Below are 21,281 nucleotides of genomic sequence, written 5' to 3'. Positions count from 1 at the left end.
GTAAGAGCTAGCCAATAAGAGGCTGAAACTAATGGGTCAGGCAGTGATTAAAAGAATACAGTTTCCGTGTAATTATTTCGGGTATAAAGCTAGCCGTGCAGGCAGCCGGGTGCTGGGGATGCGGGGACTCAGCTCAGCCGCTCTTATTTCAACAAGAGAGTGGACAATCTTGTCTTGTTCCTGATTTCAGTGGAATCGCTGGGAGTTTCTATCCATTTATTTTGATATTGACTGTTGGCTTGCTGAATATTACCCTTATTATGTTCCTTGTATCCCTGCTCTCTCCAAGACCTTTATCATGAAGGGATGTTTGTCATAGTCAGAACCTGGAAACAAGCTAAATGCCCCTCAACCAAAAACTGGATAATGAAAATGTGGTACATTTTCACAATGGAGTACTATACAGCAGAAAAAAAATAACATCTTGAATTTTGCAGGAAAATGGATAGAGCTAGAAAATATTATTATGAGTGAGGTAACTCAGACACAGAAAGACAATTACCACATGTACTCACTCATAAGTGGTTTTTAAACATAAAACAAAGAAAACCAGCCTACAAATCACAACCCCAAATAACTTAGACAACAATGAGGACTCTAAGAGAGACTTACATAGATCTAATCTATATGGGAAGGAGAAAAAGACAAGATCTCCTGAGTAAATTGTGAGCATGGGACCTTGGGGGAGGGTTAAAGGAGGGAGGGAAGAGGCAGGGAGGGGAGCAGTAAAAAATCTAAAACTAATCTGTAGTGACTAAATTCAGAATAGTGGTTTCCTAAAACCAGAAAAAAGACAAGACAGAAAAAAGTGATTACAAATTCTCTGGACATGACATACATTTTTGCTGAGTACATAAATAGGTCAACATAAACCAAATTTTACAATTTAATTATGTGAAGCTATGGTACATAATAAATTAATAAACAATTTTTAAAATGTAGCATGATCAAGATACTGGCAATTACCAAAGTAGCACTTTGGCTATAGTTGGGTCTGGAGTTAGGTCTATGCCCAGCCTTTTTAAATTAAGATGAGTGAACTTACTCTTTGGGACAATTATTTTAGCTTAGATTTATATCATTTACTGAAATAAAAATATGTTAATTGATTTTTAATGTGACACTCTGATATAAATTTTTAATCATCCAAATTTTTCAGATTATACTAACAAGTTGAGATTTATTGTACTTGGCAGCATACTTTCAGGACTCCCAAAGCTTTCATTATCACTCAGTTTTATTCATGGAAACCACTGGCTGTACTAACAGTAACTGCATTCCTGTGCACACATTGATCTAGTTGTATCTGCTAGTGAGAAACTAGCTTCCTTCACACTAGATCCATCTAAGGCTGGTAAGTTTAGCAAGTAGATATCTACATGCTGAATGGGCACCCTTAGAATGAAGCATTAGTTGTTGTTTATCTGAAATTCAAGTGTAGCTAGGAATGTTGTAGTTTATCTGGCAATGCTTAGTGAGATAAACAGCGCCAGTTCTTTTTCTTTGACAGTTCATATCTTGCAAACATTTTAGTTACTAATCAGATCCCACTTTAGTATGTCAAGCCAACTGGAATTGAATAAAGAAAGCTCTGCACGTCAAAATATTCTAGAGTAGAAAGAAGGCCTCTTGTCCTTCAAAATTATCACTAGACTTCAGTGAAATCTGATTAAGTCAGGAACCACTGACAATCAGTTAACAGTGATGGCCTATCTAGTAACCATAACATAATGTACAGGAGACACTCCAGGAAATTCTAGGCTTTACTCTACAGTAGATTGACATTATTCCATATGTCTGTTGAGGACATATGTATGCAAATGATCATATAAACTTTACTTATGAAGACCAAAATTGTTGAGAATTCAAATATCCATCATGATTCCAACAGATAATAAAACACAGCATAGTCTCCAATAGACTGTTAGACTGGAGCTAAAAAGAATAAGATACCATCACTTGGAACAATGTGGATAAGTCTTACTGACATGATACTAAGTGAGAGAAGTCACACACAAGTGAATAGATAGATGTGTCCTTTAATGGAAATGAATATCATATTTAAACAACGGTACTCTGCAATGCTAAAAGTTGGACAATGAATACATCTAGTAACGGATGGTGGTTATGTTTGACACCCGACATGGAGAAAAAAACTTCTCATGTGCTAAAAAGTATTCTGTACTATTTTAGGGTGTCAGTTGCACAAACCTATACACATGCAAATATTTGCAAGCTGTAGATGTAATACTAGTGTACTTTAGAAGAAAAGTACAGTATCTCAATATCAAGTACTTTAATACTTTCTAAGGCCACACAACTTGCTACCTATGCTTACTTGTGGAAAAACAACATTCCTTGCTGTCCTCACAACTCTCAAATCTCATCAGTTTTCTCTTTTTAGTGAAACTAACACCACCATAGTAATGATCCTAGGAAATTCCATTTTCAGTGCAAAAGAGAACAATGTATAAAAAAGTAGGAGCCAAGGCTGAGGATTAGAGATTTCCAGGTAAACAGAAAATGAAGAATATTTTAGAATATGTAATTTTAACATTACAATTCTTTTGAATAGCTCTTTTGAACTGCTTGGCAAAAGTCAAGCAGGATTTCTTGGTACGAGCATTTTCTTGGGTGGTGTTTGCTAGAGACAAGCAGAGGTACATCTCTTTTAAGAGAAGCTTCCTGATGCAGTGTTAGTGGTAAAAACCTTGTGGCTCTTTTAAGAGACCCTGCTACCAGACACTTAAATGGTGTTTATGAGAAGTCAACAGCATGATTCTCAGTAGTGGCATGGATCTAGAAACTCTGTAGAATTGTGGTAATAAATGTGGCTCCTACCTTACCTAAGTCATAAAGTTAAACTCTTAAGAAGTCAAGGAATGGGGAGGAGCAGCCACCAAAGCGACTGCTTTAATCCTAGCCATTCTACGTAACAGATTAAAGACTTATTTGGTCAGAAAATGATAGATACCCAATAAAGACAGATTCAGTAGAAAAAAAAAAGACCTCTAAACATTTTATGGTGTTTAAAAACATACATAGAATTGGAAGAGAAAAGTGAACAGAAAGAGAAAGTTCTTAAAAAAGAAATAAAGTAATAATAAAAAAGGCATGTTAAAAATGGAAAATACAAAGAATGTCTGGATACTGTATGTTATTATATTATCTTTGAATTGTTTGACTGCTGAGGAAGGAGCAAAAGCTGCTAAAAGATATTTGATTATAAATTAAACCAACATATATATTTTTTAAATGTTTTCACTTGAAAATTTAAGTCAAAAGCTATGTTACTTTAGGGAAGAGTTTCAACTTTTATTTCCACAGGAAATAAGAGGCTATGGATTCATTCTGAGTTAAGAAAAATCAGGTTTGAAAAATCTCCAATAAGAACAGATGGCCCAAATGATCCAACGTCTCAGAGCACCTCTGTTAGAGTTCTCTGAGTTCTACATTGAGAAAAGATTCAAGTTGACTCATTGTGGTGGCTGGTCCAGCCTCACAGAATACTCCAGTAAGTATTTCACCATAGTTCTAAATTTTCTCATCAGGGTCCCCCAAAGATAACTAGTGCCCTCAATCAGCAGGTAATAGCCTAGAAAACTATGCCCACATTCCCAACAAATGGATTATGAATGTTTGTCTTTGTTTAGAGTGTTGGTTTCAAGTTGCTATGGTATTGATCAGAGGAAAAGAAAACTATACAAAAGAGATTAGATTTAGGGTTCTTGTTTTGAAAAGAAAAAGAAAGGAAAATGCTGTGGAATAATGTTGTACACTATAAAGACTTGTCAATTATATTGGTTTAATAAAATGCTGATTGGTCAGTAGCCAGGCAGGAAAAGTATGGGAAGTGGAAAGGCAGAGATGCAGTTGCAAGCCAGATTCAGAGGAAGCAAGATAAGAGTAACTTACTGGGAAAAGGTACTAAGTCATATGACTAAACCTAAATAAGCATTATGGGTTAATTTTAGTTATAAGAGCTAGTAAGTAACAAACTTGAGCAATAGAAATAGGCCAAATAGTTTATAATTAATATAAGCCTTTGTGTGTTTATTTGGGACTGAATGGCTGTGAGACTGAGTGGGGTAGAAATTTTGTCTGTAAATACCTAAACTTACCTAAATTGAAACTAAGGATAGTTTGTCTTATTCCTAAAAAATAATACCTGGGCTGGCTGGCGGAGCCCGCCATGAGAAAAAGCGGCGCGGGAGGGCGCGCACCGCGCTGGCGGTGGCGGCAGTAACAGACATATAAACACAGGAAATAGCCATGTAAGAATGTATTAACAAGGAGAGAAAGAAAGGGGAAGAGAGAGAAAGAGAGAGAGAGAGAGAGAGAAGGGATAGAGAGGAGGAGAGAGGCAAAGCCTGTGTGTACACCGGGAGAGAAGAAAGAGAGAGAGTGATGGTGGTGGTGGGGGGTGTCAGAAGTTAAAAGGAGTGGGTGTGGCTAGGGCAGGGATCGAAAGAATAACAGTTTGCAGTAGATATTTTAACTCAAAGCAATAATAGGAAAACAACACATGGTTAATTGGTAGACTACTAAAATTACACTGTTAACATTTAAATATTTTTAAAAATAGGAGAACAACAATCTTAGACTACACTTTCATTAGAACAAAGCACAAGCTTTTATTTGTAACAAAATTTTATTTAAATGGTAGATATCATAAGGGAAAATGCATACAATGTTCTTACTTTAATCCAAAGTATAAAAAATACACATACCAGACTGACATTTAAAAATTCCCTTGTTTTATTGTCTTTGCTAAAAAACAAAACAAAATGTTACCCTGTTTAATTTTAATTTTTTTCAAACCACTTTTATGATTTTGGTCAAGCTAGGTCATTTTAGTACAGAGGAAAAATATTTGTAATATAAGGTATATTGGTATCAATGATTTACTTTCAGGGTTTCTACAAATTAAAATATTTGTAATTATGCATGCTGCAAGTCAATAGCTCAAAGTTTTGTCACATTGTGTAACAACCACAAATATATTCTATTACAGAGAATAAGAGTTGTATAGTGTATACAAAGTGTATTAAAATATCCTTTTGAAATTTGATGGCTACTTTTCTTAATGTTCTCCAATACTCACTTTATTGATATTGCATGCCAGGCATCTTTTATAACCCTCTTGCTTCTTTCTAAGACATATCATGTGTCAAACAGTGCCCACCTGTCTCCTTCTCATTTGGAGGTGCCCAATTGTAGTTTAGCTTGCAATAAAATGAACACAGTTCTTTATGAGAAGCAATAGGGACCACCTACATGAGAAACACATAATTTTTTAAATACCTGTCATCTTGTCTTTTCCCACCTCCATGGTACGTAGGCAGACTAGGTTCATTCAGATGTATTGTCCTCATACACCTCAGGAAAGTCCTTAGAGGAACCCCCACCTTCTTCATAGCATATTTTGTCATTTTCAGTTCACTGATAATTCTCTTCTGATTCATGAAACACTACTGTGCTGCAAGGTGTCAATCAGTAACAGTTCTCAAGAATATTTGCAATGAGACTATGGGGAAAGGTATCATGAAAAGGACATTCTTTCTTCCCATTCTCATTTTGATAAGATAATCAGTGCCTTATTTCAATAATGCAGATATCTGATGCTTTTTTTTTTTTCAGGACAGGGTTTCTCTGTGGCTTTGGAGCCTGTCCTGGAACTAGCTCTGTAGACCAGGCTGGTCTCAAACTCACAGAGATCCGCCTGCCTCTGCCTCCCGAGTGCTGCAATTAAAGGCGTGCACCACCACAGCCTGGCCTATCTGATACATTTTATGCATCACTGAAGAGTTTTGAGGTTTTAAGATCATCTTCAAATATTTTTTAGATATCACCATGCTAACTCTCACACTCAAGATAATTGTAACTTTATCCAAGCTTTTAGGTCTTCTTCTTCTTTTAAAATTTTACCTAACATTTGGAATGCTTTTGCTGGTTTGCTTTTTTTCTTCAAACATTTATTGTGTGAATGCACACACATCTGTTGACAACTTTCAGTTCTTAAATCCCTCCTTCTACAATTGGTTCTAAAGATAAAATCATGTTGACAAACTTGCACAGCAAGTGTTTTTTACAGGCAGGACTCTCTTTCCCCCTGCTTGTTTTATTTCTTTAGTGACTCCTAAACTCATTTTAAAACAGCCTCCTATTTCTCCCCACACTCATCTAAACCTGACTATATTCCCTGATGCTACTGATCATACTTTTTTGGATGTTTTAGGATGTCATGTAACACCTGTGTCTTGTTTGGTTTTTTTTCTCCCTTCCCAAAGTATGTGCTGTTCTCTTTCAATGTTTATGTTTTAATAAATATTCTGACCATTTCTATCTGTGCTTGCAAAAATCTCATGATACAATTAAGAGTATAAACAAGGCAAGAAATCTCAGACGAGTTCCAGAGTATGAATTGCCACTTCAAACTCAGGTAAATCATTGACCCACTGTGGTCTCACTTTTTTTAATCCATGAGAGGCCTGTTGGGTGCTATCTTATGTAACTTCCAGTACAGAAAATTATGTAATTCCACAATCTAGGGACTCTAGCTTGCTGCTGTCTGTAGTGATATTTCATTTGTATCTTAGTAAATAAATCTCGCCTGAAGAGCAGAGAGTAAAATAGCCCCACTGGTCAATCTTACATACCAGGCAGTGGGGACACCTTTAATCCCAGTAGCCACACTAGTTTGCCATAGGAACCAGGTGGTAGTGGTGTATACCTTTAATCCCAGCCCTGGAGAGGAATGTAAAACAGGAGTAGACAGTTCTCAGACACAGTCTCATTCTGAGATTATTGGAGGCAGGATTACAATTTCAGACTGAAGTCGAGGTAAGAGCTAGTGACTGGCTGTTTTGCTTTTCTAACACACAGATTAAACCTTTTTGTGGGGTTTTATTAATTGTGCTACACCTGTTTATCATGAATCTACTTATTTACATGCCTTCTGATCATTTGCCTTCACTTGGTTTTTAAGACTAAAACATATTCAACATTTTTCCTCCCCTTTCCAGTGACAAATTATTCAATATTATAGCACTTGGTATGCTTATTTACTTTGGCCTTATTTATTTTGGTGAATCATTCAGATTTCTATATGTACTTCAGAGAAAATAAAATGTATAGCTTTTAAATGGCTTGCTCTGTTAATTTCAAAACTTACACTTGATATGCTACCCCATTCATAAACATGTGCTCATATATACACACATACAGAAACACATACACATATAGACACACATACATAGACAAATACACACCGAGACACATATATAGAGCCACAACATAAATACAGATACACATACATTTTGCTGCCTTTAATTAGTACTAATGGACATTCACTCTAGTTACTTATGCTTATGGATAAATTCCTTTCTTGGCCAACCTTACTTTTCTCACACACATTTTGAATGAGAATAACACCATGGGTTTATATATTTATATTCTTAGGGAGCAGAACTATATGAAAGGATTAGGTACTGTGGCCTTCTTGGAGGAGATGTGTGACTTTAGATGTGTTTTGAAATTGCAGAAGCATAAGCCGGACCCAACGACTCATTTTTTTGCTGCCTATGGATCTCAACTCCTTCTCCAGGACCATGTCTACATATATGCTGCCATGCTTCCTACCATGCTGATAATGGACTAAACCTCTGAAACCGTATGTAAGTAAGCCCCAATTAGATGTTTTCCTCTTGGTGTTTCTTCACAGCAATAGAACAATGAGTAAAATATATCATATATAATATTGAAGCTATTCACATATCAGAGCTCTGTTTTCATGATACCATGGGACAATCAATGTTCAATATAATGCTGAAACATAACTTTTTAATAACTGGAAAGCTCTTTTTTCTCATTATTAATAGTATTCCAAATGTAACAAAGTTTCTTAAAATGAATCTGCATTCTTCATCCTCCAGAAGGGTATAAATGCAACCTGGTAAAAAGATAAGAGTTCCATAGATCCCTAGATCTACTTTTAATAACCTCTAGAAGAGTTTTTAATTGAAAATTTTCTGGAGATAATAAGGGATTTATTGTCAATACCTGAATGTATACTCCATAAAGAAAAATGAGGAAAGTTTATTATATGATGTGAATGTCAGCTGGGGTTCACGTCTCCAGTGTGGAAGTACTTTGTCTCATAGCCAACATAATCAACACTGTTGCTGTATACATTTTTGTCCTGCAGGAACATCTCCAGGTTTTGTTTCATGCAGATTCACATTTCTTTGTCCACATAGGGTCACCCTTGTCTTTACAAACCCAATCAGTGGGCTTCCCTACTTTCTAAAGTCCACTTTCTGCTATAATGGGAGACAAGCCCTGATACTCCAAGTCGTCAGTCCTGTGACTGCTCACTCACTCTCATTTTTTTTGGGACTCCACATTCTATGACTGCTCACTCACCTTGTATTCTGGCTGACTTTTTGACAACTTCATACAAGCTAGTGAGGGAGCCTCAAGTGAGAAAGTATCTCCATAATATAATGTTTGTAGGGCCTTTTCTTGATTATTGATTGATCAGGATGGCCCAGAATATTGTGAGTATAGCCACCCCTAGGCTATTGGCCTTGGGTTGTATAAGAAATCAGGCTAAGCAAGTCATGAGAAGAAAGCCAGGAAGCAGCACTCCTCTATAACCTCTATATCAGATCCTGCCTCTAAGTTCCTGTCATGCTTCAGTTACTGTCCTGACTGACTTCTGTGATGAACAGTAACATGGAAGTAAAAGCCAAATGAATCCCTTCATCCCCAAGTTATTTTTTGTCACAGTTTCTATTATAACAATAGAAACCCTAAGGTAACTTCTTTGGGATTTATGCTCATGGCCATCCCTGTCAATAATGCATTTCTGATCTCTCTTTCCTATCATGTTATTCAAGCTGCCACTAACATATTTGAGAAGCAGAAGGAGGGGTAGCACGAGCAAGGAACTCAGGACCGCGAGGGGTATACCCACACTCTGAGACAATGGGGATGTTCTTTCGGGAATTCACCAAGGCCAGCTGGCCTGAGTCTGAAAAAGCATGGGTTAAAACCGGACTTGCTGAACATAGCGGACAATGAGGACTACTGAGAACTCAAGAACAATGGCAATGGGTTTTTGATCCTACTGCACGTGCTGGCTTTGGGGGGGCCTGGGCAGTTTGGATGCTCAACTTACTAAACCTGGATGGAGGTGGGCGGTCCTTGGACTTCCCACAGGTCAGGGAACCCTGATGGCTCTTCAAGCTGATGAGGGAGAGGGACTTGATCGGGGGAGGGGGAGGGAAATGGGAGGCGGTGGCGGGGAGGAGGCAGAAATCCTCAATAAATAAATAAATAAATAAAAATATAAACCTTTTCCTCAACTCTGAACCTTCTTAGAGTCACAAGAAATTTTCTTAAACACCTGCCCTCTTGGTCTTCCCTTCTCCCCTTCCTTTCATTCTTCAGGATTTTTCCACTTTAGAGTCATACTATTCACCAATAGGTCATTATGGCCTTTTTAATCCCATTTCTGCATTGCTGGACTTTCCTGCCTTGCCTCTTGCTAACTGAGCACTTTTAACTTAGCATGATTTTTGTTTACTTCTCTCCAATCACATATTTATAATTCTCCATTTTTTTTCTGCCCACCATCTCCCATGTATGACTACCCTCCTTTCAGATGTCTTAAAATATGTCTTAGTCAGTTTGGGTCACTATAGCAAGTCACCATAAACAGAAATTTAATTCTCACAATCCTGGATACAAAATTAGAATCAGGTCGTGAACATGATCAGATACTGATGATGTTATTATTTGTCAGTCAGTCAATTTGTTATAGCAACACATGGATGAAAGGAGTTCTTGGTTCCATTTATAAAGTCATTAAACCTGTTCATTCTCAGGACCTAATAGCCTACCCGTGACCCTCCAAATAACAAACAGAACATAGGAGCTAGTATTTTACCCTATGAACTTGAGGTCAGGGAGAGAGACAAACCTAGGTGATAATACTGGGAAGCTGAGTCCTTAGAAGTTCATTTCTAATTATATGCATCTTCTCTGTGTGTAATGCCTTTAGCTCCACAAATATAATTGCTGGTTTTGAATTACTTATAAAATCTTATATCTTGCATTTCCTGCTTCTATTTGACAACTCTACCTAGATTTCCAATAGGTATCTCATGCTTGGCATGCTATAAATGAGTTTTTTAATACATGGACATCAGTTTTGCAGTGTTTCTAATTTCACTAAATAACACAATCATCCTTTCCCTAGCTCAAAAAAATAAAAGAAACAAAAACAAAACAAATAAAGAAAAAAAAAACTTTACTTTGGTAAGACTTACTGTCACTTTATAAAATGAAATATTTTCAAAATATCCACAACATTCTATCATTATGAATCCTCTGTCTCTGTGTTTCTCTCTCCCTCTCTCCCTCCCTCCCACCTCTCTTTCTTTCTCTCTCCTTCCTCTTGCTCTCCCCCCTCCCCTTCTTCATGGTTAATGGACATGGTGGATGGAAAAGGGATTGAATCATAAGGTCTAGATGTTCTTCCTGTTCTTCAGCTCTAGCTTTTCAAGAAGAAAGTTTAATGGTTAGGACAAGGATGAAATGTTTAGACCCATGCTATTAAAGGGACACAAATGTGAGAAGAACATGAGCTACAACTAGACAAACAAGTTGTCAAATGTACTCCTTTTAAGAGCTTACTGGGAGGTATCGATAATATAAAAAATATTATAAATTAGAAGTGATCCTATTATTTAAACATATTAATTCAAAAGTGAATTTAAAATACACCAATTCTACTTCATTTGAATAAGGTAATTTTGAAGGTTTTTAGGAAGATCAACATCTTTGCCTTTCCAATATGCTGTGGTAATGAGAGTTAAAGTACCCTGTGACAGAAAGTATATTACGTGTGAAGTTGGAACTTAAATCTCATTTACTCCTACATCCTCCTTTCACTCCCCTCCCAATTCTTCATTAGTGCAGCAAACAGTATTTGAGACTGTGCTTTGTAAGCCTTTCATGTGCTAGAGTAACAAGCTGCTGATGCATTAAGTACATGCCTTGTTTTGGCTCTTTATTATATGCATTTGCAAGTAGCTTTTTGTCCTCCTTTGTTACTATTCCATTTTTCCCCCTTTGGTCATTTCACTCTGTGCAAAAGGCTCCTGATCTGTTTGTTTTCCTCAGATTCTTTTTCTACACTTCCTTTCCTTCCACCCAAGGGTATAAATGATGAAGCTCAGCAATGGGCATTTAATTCTCTCTCAGGAACACAGCTCAGAAAGCTTCAGCCATTAGTTTCCTCAGCATTTTAAAAGTAAAATTTGTCTTTGCTTTTCTCCTTATCAATTTCCTTTCCCTAACAACTGCAGATCATTGCCTATTTCTCTTGCCTCCCAGCTTCAAAAGGATTTTTGTTTAGCTTCTCCTTTAAATACCTTTCTGCCAATCAGAATTTGAAGGCTACCCTAATTCGTGTCTTGTTTTGTTTGTTTGTTTAGATAGGAACTCACTATGCAGTCCTGGCTGGCATGAAACTCATAGAGACCTACCTGCCTCTGCCTCGCAAGTGCTGGAATTGAAGGCCTGTGCCAATGTGCCTAGTTCATGGCCTGTTCTTACTGCAGTGTCATTAAGATCATTTTTGTTGTGTTCAGCAACACTAAACTAAGAACACATTCTCTCCAAGAATTTCTTTGAACTTCCTCTCATTCTACTGTCATTTAGGCTTAGCATATTTCTACTTGAAGTTTCTACCCTATTCTCTTTTGACTTTTGATGCATATGCCATAATGGCACCACTGCCACACCCGCCCTTAATTCTGTTTTGCCCCTCACTTTTATTTTACTTTCCGGAATTCTTTAATTTTGTCTCATTTAGATTAACTAAAAACAAAAGCAAAGATCATGGTCACAATTTCCTTTATATGTATTTCCTAAAGTTGAATTCACCTTTCCCCCAGCCCAATCTGAAGCTTGTAAGAAATCCATTGTTACCATGAATTTTAATTATCTCAAATATGCCCCTTGCTGTTCTTGCCATCAATCTGAGTTTCTCATCAGTGTTCCCTGGCTGAATGACTTTTCTGAGACCCCTGTGTCATCTTCTATTGAAGGTATCTTTACAAGTCTCAGTCCTTGCAGACTAAACAAGCCCTTTCACATTTCCTGGGAAGCCCTTTCCTCAACTTGTCCTGATAAACACAGCGGCTAAGTCAGCTGGACTCATTTACCTTCCTTCTCATACCCCTGTTGCTTTCTCTTCTCAATACTAACTCAGCTTGTTTGTGCAAGTACACATTTGCATCTGGCCTGGACAGTGACAGTGGGTTTGTTGAGAGGCATCACTGAGCTGTAATTTCCAGTGGCCAGCTCTATTGTAGTCAGTCTTCCCTTTTTTAAGGAGAAGCCTGAGCATATACTATGTCCTTCCCTTGACCCTTCCAATAGCTAAACTACTTGAGCCTTCTGCTTGGAATTGAAGAACACAACTCTTCTAAGGGTTCTACACCATTTTCTCTTGATACAATTCTATATTAAGACTGTTCTGTTTCTTTACTTCTTTGCTCTTTTTTTTTACCTCACATTCAAGGGTAGTCATGCTGTCTCATCATAACTACAAGCCTCCTACACAGGTAAAAGAAGATCCAGAAACTAAATTTAGAAGGAACTTTATTTAAGCTATATTTGCTGCAGAATATGTAATTATTTCTAACCTGAAAATTACAGGGGTCTGCTGTGATCTACTGAGGTATGGTATCACAATCATAGAAACTGTCAAACAAAATTAAATAAAACTACTTATAATCTGCACTTAACTCTTAAGAAAACACAAAAGAAATAGTGAAATGCAGTTAAGACTCTACTTAGTGATTACAAATTCTTCATGCAGTTAAGAGCTTCATGAAAACAAAGCTCATCAGCCTGTTTATTTTTTCTCTTCTGTATTTTATTTTTTGTATCAAGGGTTAAAAGTAGTAGTACTTCAGCTCACCAGTGAAGCAAATCTTAAGTATATACTACTTTCCAGTTTCCTATCCTTCATGTTCATGTTGGGACATCATCTGTTCCTGGCCTTCTCCAGAAACTCAAATGCTCCAATCTTGAATAATTGTTCACACAGAAGGGAGATGGAGAGAAATCCACTTCTCTCCCCTCATCACATCCCCAGACTCTGGACAATGAAGGAAAGCTCAGTAACTGACCAAGTATTCACACCTAGTAACTGACCAGGTATTCCCACCCAGTAACTGACCAATTGTTCCTAGGCAGTCACTGACCAAGTATTCCCACCTAGGAACTGAGCAACTACTCCCACCTAGTTTTTGCTATCAGGGTATGTGTTAATTGATCTTCATTACCAGCTTGATTGTAAATTAAATCACCAGGAAACATCTCTGGATGTGTTTATGCTAGTGTTTATTGAAAGAAAGTTTAATTGAGGTGAAAATACAAACTCTGAGTATGAGTGCACCATCCCACATGCTGTGGGTTCTAAACTGAATAATAGGGAGTGTTGTAAAATATTTGTTTACACTGTGAAGATGTGTCTTTGCCATGGAATTTTCTGATTGTTTTAATAAAGAACAGAATGGCCAAGAGCTAGCCGAAAAGAGGTTAGTTGGGACTTTGGACACACACACACACACACACACACACACACACACAGAGACAGAGAGAGAGACAGAGACAGACACAGACACAGAGACACAGAGACAGAGACACAGAGACAGAGACTGGGAGGAGGAATCTAGGCATGCAGATTACACCAGCAGACTCAGAGCAAGTTGGATGTGCCATATTAAGAAAAGTTAACAGAGTCTTGTGACAGAACATAGATTAAAAATATATGGGAATAAAGTTATAAGAGCTAGTTGGGAAAGAACCTAAACCAAGGCCAAGTTTTGTAATTAATAATAAATGTCCTATTGTTATTTGTGAGTCAGTGGCCAACTAAAAAGCTAGCTACATTTGGTTCCCAACATGTATCATGTAAATCCAGAATAGTGCCTGATAAAACTGAAATAAAAAGTTCTGAATAGGCTCAGTGCATGTTGGGTACAGAGGCACCTCTCTCTTTTTAGGCTATGCTACTAATCACTTTAATGGGCATTATAAGCAGCAAGGGATGTGGCATTTGAAGGTGGGAGAGTAGGTAGAAGCACCTATCAGAACTGGGGAAATTGCCAGCTCCAGACCAGGGCTTGAGGCTCCATTCTCACTGACATGAAGGGGGAAGCTAGCTACTAGGACATGTGCTAACCAGATCCAAGCAGCAGAGGGCCTATCAGTCACTTTGCATTTAAGGTTTGGATCATATGGTCACAGAACTCTACAAGTACACAGCTGTAGGAGCTTAGAAAGTCAGGTCCAGACTGAGAAAACCTCTAAACAGTTATAATATGATTAAAAATGTGCTCAGAGAGGCTGAAGAAAGAAAAAAAATATGAAAATAGGTATAGACAGTCATAGAAAAATAAATAATTTAATAATAATAAACTCTCTAGAGAGCTAAGTAATATAAAAGGAAAACAAACACAAGAAGATTGTGTCTTGATCCTGTAAGGTGGTTTATTGATTTTCAATTTTTAAATGCTAATGAACAAAAAATGATAGCTACTGAGAGACATTGTATTATGACACCTGCCAAAATAAACTATATATTTAAAGAATGTCTTAACTTCAGAATGGAAGTGAAAAAAATATGTTGCACTGAGGGAGAGGTTTTGCTTTTGTTTCCACAGGAAACAAAAAGCCATGGATTATTTCAAAATTAATAAAAACAAGATTTGATAGGGGAGACAACCCTAGGACCTTGGCTACAGACATGCTGGAGAAAGTCAGAAAAGCCTACAGGGTTGGTGACAGGTAAGCTGATCCCTCTACATGGGAATCCTTTGAGACTAGAAGAGACATGATAAGTCTTGTTGGCTACAGAATCCTCATGACTTATTATTACATGTTATCCTTTCACAAGGATGTATAAAGATTTATATTATAGTTTTATTATAGAGTCCAAATGGACTTATAACATTGACAGATGCCTTTTACTTACTCAAGCATAGTACAAAAATTATCTTCAGGTGACTTGTGAACACCACAAATTCCATACTTGTATTAATGTTTTTAGAAAGAAAAGGACCAAACAGCAATAAAGACAAGTAGCCCAGGTGATACAGCCTCTCAGAAAGCCTTTGTTGGAATTTTCTCAAAATTCTGCATTCAGAACTGCTTCCAAGCTGCTAGCTAATATGGCCCAGCCTCTTAGACTACTTTTGCCAGCACTTCAGATAAATCTTGCACTTTCATGTCACACAGAGACTAAACAAATAACAATACAAGTTCTTCCAGGACTTGACCATTATTCAGATGTTCTCAGGGTTCCCAGACAACAGGAAGCAGTCTGGAGAAACTGATGCCCACATTCCCAAGGTGGAGTGGGTGATTTGGGTCATTTGGTGGGTAATAATGTTTGTCATCATTTGGGGGTGTGGTTATAAGTTGTTATTGCTCATGCTCATAGAGGCAACTAAGCAAAGGAGATTAGATTCAGATATTATGTTGTGAAAATGGGGGATATTGGAATGATAGGATAATATTTTACATAGATATGGATTTCTGTATATTGAAGCAAATTAAATGTTATCTTTGTTACAACATACTATATATACATACATACATACATATATGTATATATAGTAAGTCATTAACGATCAGATTTGTGGTCTTGTTAGGTTTGTTTTCAAAGTTAAACAGGGATATATTCCAGATAGGCAAATGTCTTGAAAGACTTCACAGACCTATAAGAAATAGCCTTCCAGGTGTTATAATATCCTAAAGTTTATCATGATAGCAAATTATGTCTTCTCTTGGCAGCACCAATTTAGTTCAGAGAAGAATGATGTGTGTTCAAGAACCTCCAATATAGACTTTGCTTTAATGTTGTAGGGGACTGCTTGTTAATCCTAGCTGACCAGATCCAAAAATAACGACATAAAAACTGTATTAATTAAATAACTGCTTCGCCCATTAGTTCTAGTTTCTTATTACTAACTCTTACATCTTAATTTAACCCATCTCTTTTAATCTGTGTATTGCCATGTGGCTGTGGCATATCAGCTAAAGTCTCTAACTTTTTCTTCTTTTTTCCAGCATTCATTTTAGTATTCCCTGCCTACCTCCATTCACAGAGCAGGACCAAGAGTTTCTTTATTAACCAATGATATTCACAGCATACAGAGAGGAATCCCACATCACCTCATTTTTCTGTTTGAATAAAAAGGAAGATTTTAACTTTAACATAGTAAAATTACATATAACAAAACAGTTATCAAGCAAGAATTATAGTTACAATGTTTATATCTATTTTATCTTCTAGCATGACTAAGGAAAACTATAACTACAAATTCTTTAACTCCATCAAAGACTCCAGAAGGATATAGTATTACCTAAGTAGATAGGGAGTGCATTGTAAGCAACTTCCAAAACTCTAAAATTGACAGAGACAGCTCGCTACCTGGACACTTACCCAAAGTTCTTCTGTACTATTGGGGAATCAATCTTTAGTTTATAGGCCCATAGTATCTGGAAGACTTTTCATAAAGCAGGAAATTTCAAAGACAGTTCTACCTATATTGGTAGTTTGTCAGTCACATTCTTCTGTGTCCTGCAGAATGTCTGGCAAACTCTTTCATGAAGCAGGAACCCTGAAGGATCATCTCACCTTTAGGCAAGTTTAGCAGTCATTTCTCTGTGGATCCTGAATGTCCAGTTCATACAGCATAGCATCAAGCAGTCCAGACAAGAGCAGTTTCTTCCCCCCCCCAAAAAAAAACTCTATGAGGAGCTTCCCCAATGCCCCTCTTCCTTTTGAAGTAATTGGTGCTGCCAGGAGCATATGTGTCTCATTGTCATGAAAAGATGCCATAGTCTATAGTCTTTGAAAGGTTTGAAGACTATCTATCTAATGGAAATATATATCTAGAAAACTTAACTAACATGAATAGAAGCTTGACTATTATAGATGACTCTGTATTAACTTATGTTTCTTAATTATACATTACATTTTAAATGAACTGTACAAACACAATACCTTAGTCAAGAGCAGATATATGCACATCAATAAATCAAGATCAATACCAATGCAAACCTCTGTAGCATATTTCCCTTTTAAATGTAAAGAAACAGTTATAAACAATATGTGGGAATTTGGGCATAGTTCTCTAGACTACTTCCTGCTGATTGTGGGTGCTGTTAATCAGGTCTTTAAAAGTGTATCTTGTGCTAAGTTCATCTCAGTTAGCAGTTGGGTGAAGTAATATTTGGGAAGTGTTCACAGCATCCTTTCAGTGGGTTTTGATGCACCAAATAATATTAGTTTGGAAGCAATCCACAGGTTCTCATCCTCTGTGGAAACAAAAGAAGAACCTCTTTTTCAAAGCAACATATCCTTAGACTCAATTTTAAAGTCAAGATACCTTTATAATATAAATGCTGGTTTAGCTCAGCAGTCCATACAATAAAATGCCTCTCTCTACTTAGGTCCTTCACAGTCAAAAAATTCAAATAAAAGAAAAAAATATACATAATCCAGACTCTCTGTGCATATTTTATCTTTGTGAGGCTTGTTTTCACTCTATTAGTTTTTAGTATTTATTTCTTTACTCCTTTTTTGTATGACTGCCTGTACTCTGATTCTTTAAAGACTTTGTTTTATATATTTTATAAACCATTTACTTCCTTTTATAATTCTCTATATTCCTTTTCTTCTCTCTTCCAAGCCTACACGCATTTATCCAACACTGTGACTCATTTAGAGGTCTTTTATGTCTGAATATGTCCTATTGTGTATCTATAATTCTTTACTGTCCAGGAGTGCTTCTTAAAATGCTAAGCACTTCTTAAAAGCTTAAGCAGTGCCATGACTAGGGGAAATACAGTACTGCCTGCTTGCCTCACCCAGTCAAGTATGGCAGAGCTGTTTAGCTAAACCTCCCAAAACAAACAGAGGCATTTGTGCTGGTGAACCAGGAAGGCCACCATTCAAAATAGTGTAGCTTCAAAACATCATGGCTTTTTTTCTGCTACTGCTGAATCAGGAAAATCTCTCCTAAAGGAGCCATGTCTCTGCTTGCTTCTAGAAAACAGAGCCCATACAAAAAAATTCTGCTACTAGACCATGCTTAATTCTGTTCTTTTGTGTCTAGGATTCTGTTGCAAGCCCTCTCAGGTTTTAAGTGTATTTTAGTTGGCCACTTAGGTGCCAATTTGTTGTAAGGGGCTGCTTGTTCATCCTGGCCACCCAGAACCCCAAAATAATCACACAGAAACTGTATTAATTAAATAACTGATTGGCCCATTAGCTCTATATTTAACTCTTTCACATTAATTTAACCCATCTCTATTAATCTCTTTATTACCTCATGGCTGTGACTTACCAGCTAAAGTTCTGGTGTTTGTCTACAGCAGGGCTACTTGGTTTCTCTATAACTCCTTCTTTCTCTCAGCATTCAGTTTAGTTTTCCCTGCCTACCTCTATTACCTGTGCAGGCCCAAGACAGTTTTTTTTTTATTAACTAATGGTATCTACAGCATACAGAATTAGTCACTGGCAAGAAACTGCTCTTGCCTCAGCTGCTGATATCGTGCTGTCCAAATTGGACAAGCATGGCACAAAACAAAGTGGCTGCCAAACTTTGCATGAAAAGATATAACAATCCTTCAAAATTCCTCCTTCTAAGGATTCTAGGCCGGTAGGCTAAAGATGGATACTCTAGAATTGCAACAAAACTGGGATGACTGTCCAAGTAGCCTGCTATTTCTGTGATTGCTACAGTTTTGCTTTTTGTTAGCTATGCACTTCCTGTTTACTCAGATAATATTACATCCATCTTATAACTTTAATCAGGTTAAAGACTTGATAGTTATAATTACAGTTTTCATTGTTACCAAATTCAGAAAATAATCTTACATAAGATATGTTAAATTTATAAGATTGAGAAACATAAAAGCTTAAGTTGTTTGTCTAAGAAGATGTTTAAAGTATAAAAATGATTTTTTGGGATGGTAATACAAGTTATGATAAAAAGTGGTTTAGGGATAAAACTTTGAACTCAATAAGACATGATAGACAATGCTGTGGTATAATGCTCTTGTACACTGTAAAGATTTGTCCCTCATATTGGTTTATTAAAATGCTGATTGGCAAGTAGCCAGGCAGGAAGAATAGGCATGGTGACCAAATGAGGACAATTCTGTGAAGAGGAAAGGCAGAGATGCAGTCAATTCGAGAAGTAGAGAAAGCAAGATAAGAATGCTGCACTCAGAAAAGGTACCAAGACACATGGATAAACATAAATAAGAATTGTGGGGTAATATAAGTTATAAGAGCTATTTAGTCATAAGCCTGAGCAATAGACCAGTTTGTGATTAATATAAGTTTCTGTGTGATTATTTGGGACTTACATGCTATTCAACCAGGTGGAACAGAAATTTGTGTGTACAAATAGAGCCCAATATTTGGTAAATACAACCACATAAAACCTGAAGAAAGCCTGGAAAAGAATTTTAGACAAAAAAGAATAGTCAAGTAGAGTTCCTTAGAAGCAGCATTTTCTCATGTGGACTTTGTTTGCTAGAGGAAAGCAGAAGCACAGCTTTTTTAAAAGAGGCTTCCTGACTCAGAGTTAGCAGCAAAAACCTTGTGACTCTTTTAAGAAGTTCTGCTACCAAACACTTAAAAGATATTAATGAGCATCCAGCAACATGCTTCTTGGTGGTGGCATGGACTTAGAAACTCTGAAGAACTGTGCCAACAAATGTGGCTCCTGCTAGTACCTACACCATAAGCTAGACTCCACAGTGGAGTCCACCGCCAAAGCCATACTGCTTAGCAGATTAAAGGCTCATTTGGTCAAAAAAAAATGATAGAAATACACAATAAAGACAGATTCAGCTGAAAAAAATCTAAATGACTTACAGTGTTTGTAAAAAACATATATAGGCTTGGGAGAGAAAAAATAATACAGAAAATCCCTAAAAAAAGAAAGAGAGTAATTTTTTAAAAATCCATGTAAGGATGGAAGATACACAGAGAATCTTAATACTATATGTTGTTGTATTGTTCTTGAATTGTTTGATTGCTGAGGGAAAAACAACAGCTGCTAAAAGATATTTGATTATAAATGCTTCTAGATTAAACCAACCTAGACATTTAAAAAATAGTTTTACTTCAAAAATTTAAGTCAAAAGATATGTTATTTTGGTAAAGAGGTTCTAAAGAGGAAATGAGAGAATGTGGGTTCATTCTGAGTTAAGAAAAATCAGGTTGAATCAAGGAAGAGCCCCTGAAAAATCCCCAAAAGGAGCAGATGGCCCAAATGATCCAATGTCTTAGAGAACCTCTTTTGGAATTTCCTCTGAGTTCTACATTGAGAAGAACTTCAAGGTGATTGGTCCAGCCTTACAGAACACTCCGGTCAATATTTTACCATAACCCTAAATTTTCTCAGGGTCCCCCAATGATGATCAGTGCCCCCATTCCGCAAGAACTAGCCTAGAAAACTATGCCCATATTCCCAAACAGTGGATTGTTTTTGTTTAGAATGTTGGTTGCAAGTTGTTATGGATAATGTTCAGAAGAAAAGTGAAAAAAAAGGAGATCAGTTTCAAAGTTCTTGTTTTGAAAAGAAAAAAAAAGAGAAATGCTTTGGGATATTGCTCATATACACTATAGAGATTTGCCATCCATATTGGTTTAATGAAATGCTTATTGGCCAATATAAAGCCAGGAAATATAGGTGGAATGATCAGATGAGAATTCTGAGAAGTTGAACACAAGGGATGCAGTTGCAAGCCAGATGTAGAGGCATCAAGATAAGAATGCCTTACTGAGAAAAGGTACTAAGCCACATGGCTAAACATAGATAAGAATTTTGGGTTAATTTAAATTGTAAGACCTAGTTGGTAGTAAGCCTGGGCAACAGGCAATCAGTTTATAATTACTATAATCCTCTGCATGTATATTTGGGATTGAATGTCTGTGGGATGAGATGGGACAGAAACTCCCATCTATAAGATAATATAGTACTTTTCCAAATTTGCCAAATAGAAATGGACTGGACATTGTTAATGTAATTCTTACTTGATAACTGTTCTTATTATATATAGTTTTACTGTGATGGAGTTAAATAATGATCTATATTTTTTATAAAAAGGGGACTATTGCAATGTTTTCTTACCCTCTAAAGAAGTGTCTTTCCCAAGGCATCTTCGTATTG

The sequence above is a fragment of the Microtus ochrogaster genome, linkage group LG9 (assembly GCF_000317375.1).
Source record: "Microtus ochrogaster isolate Prairie Vole_2 linkage group LG9, MicOch1.0, whole genome shotgun sequence".
NCBI classification, from domain to species: domain Eukaryota; kingdom Metazoa; phylum Chordata; class Mammalia; order Rodentia; family Cricetidae; genus Microtus; species Microtus ochrogaster.
The sequence above is the reverse complement of the archived record's forward strand: the minus strand, read 5'-3'. Positions refer to the sequence as shown.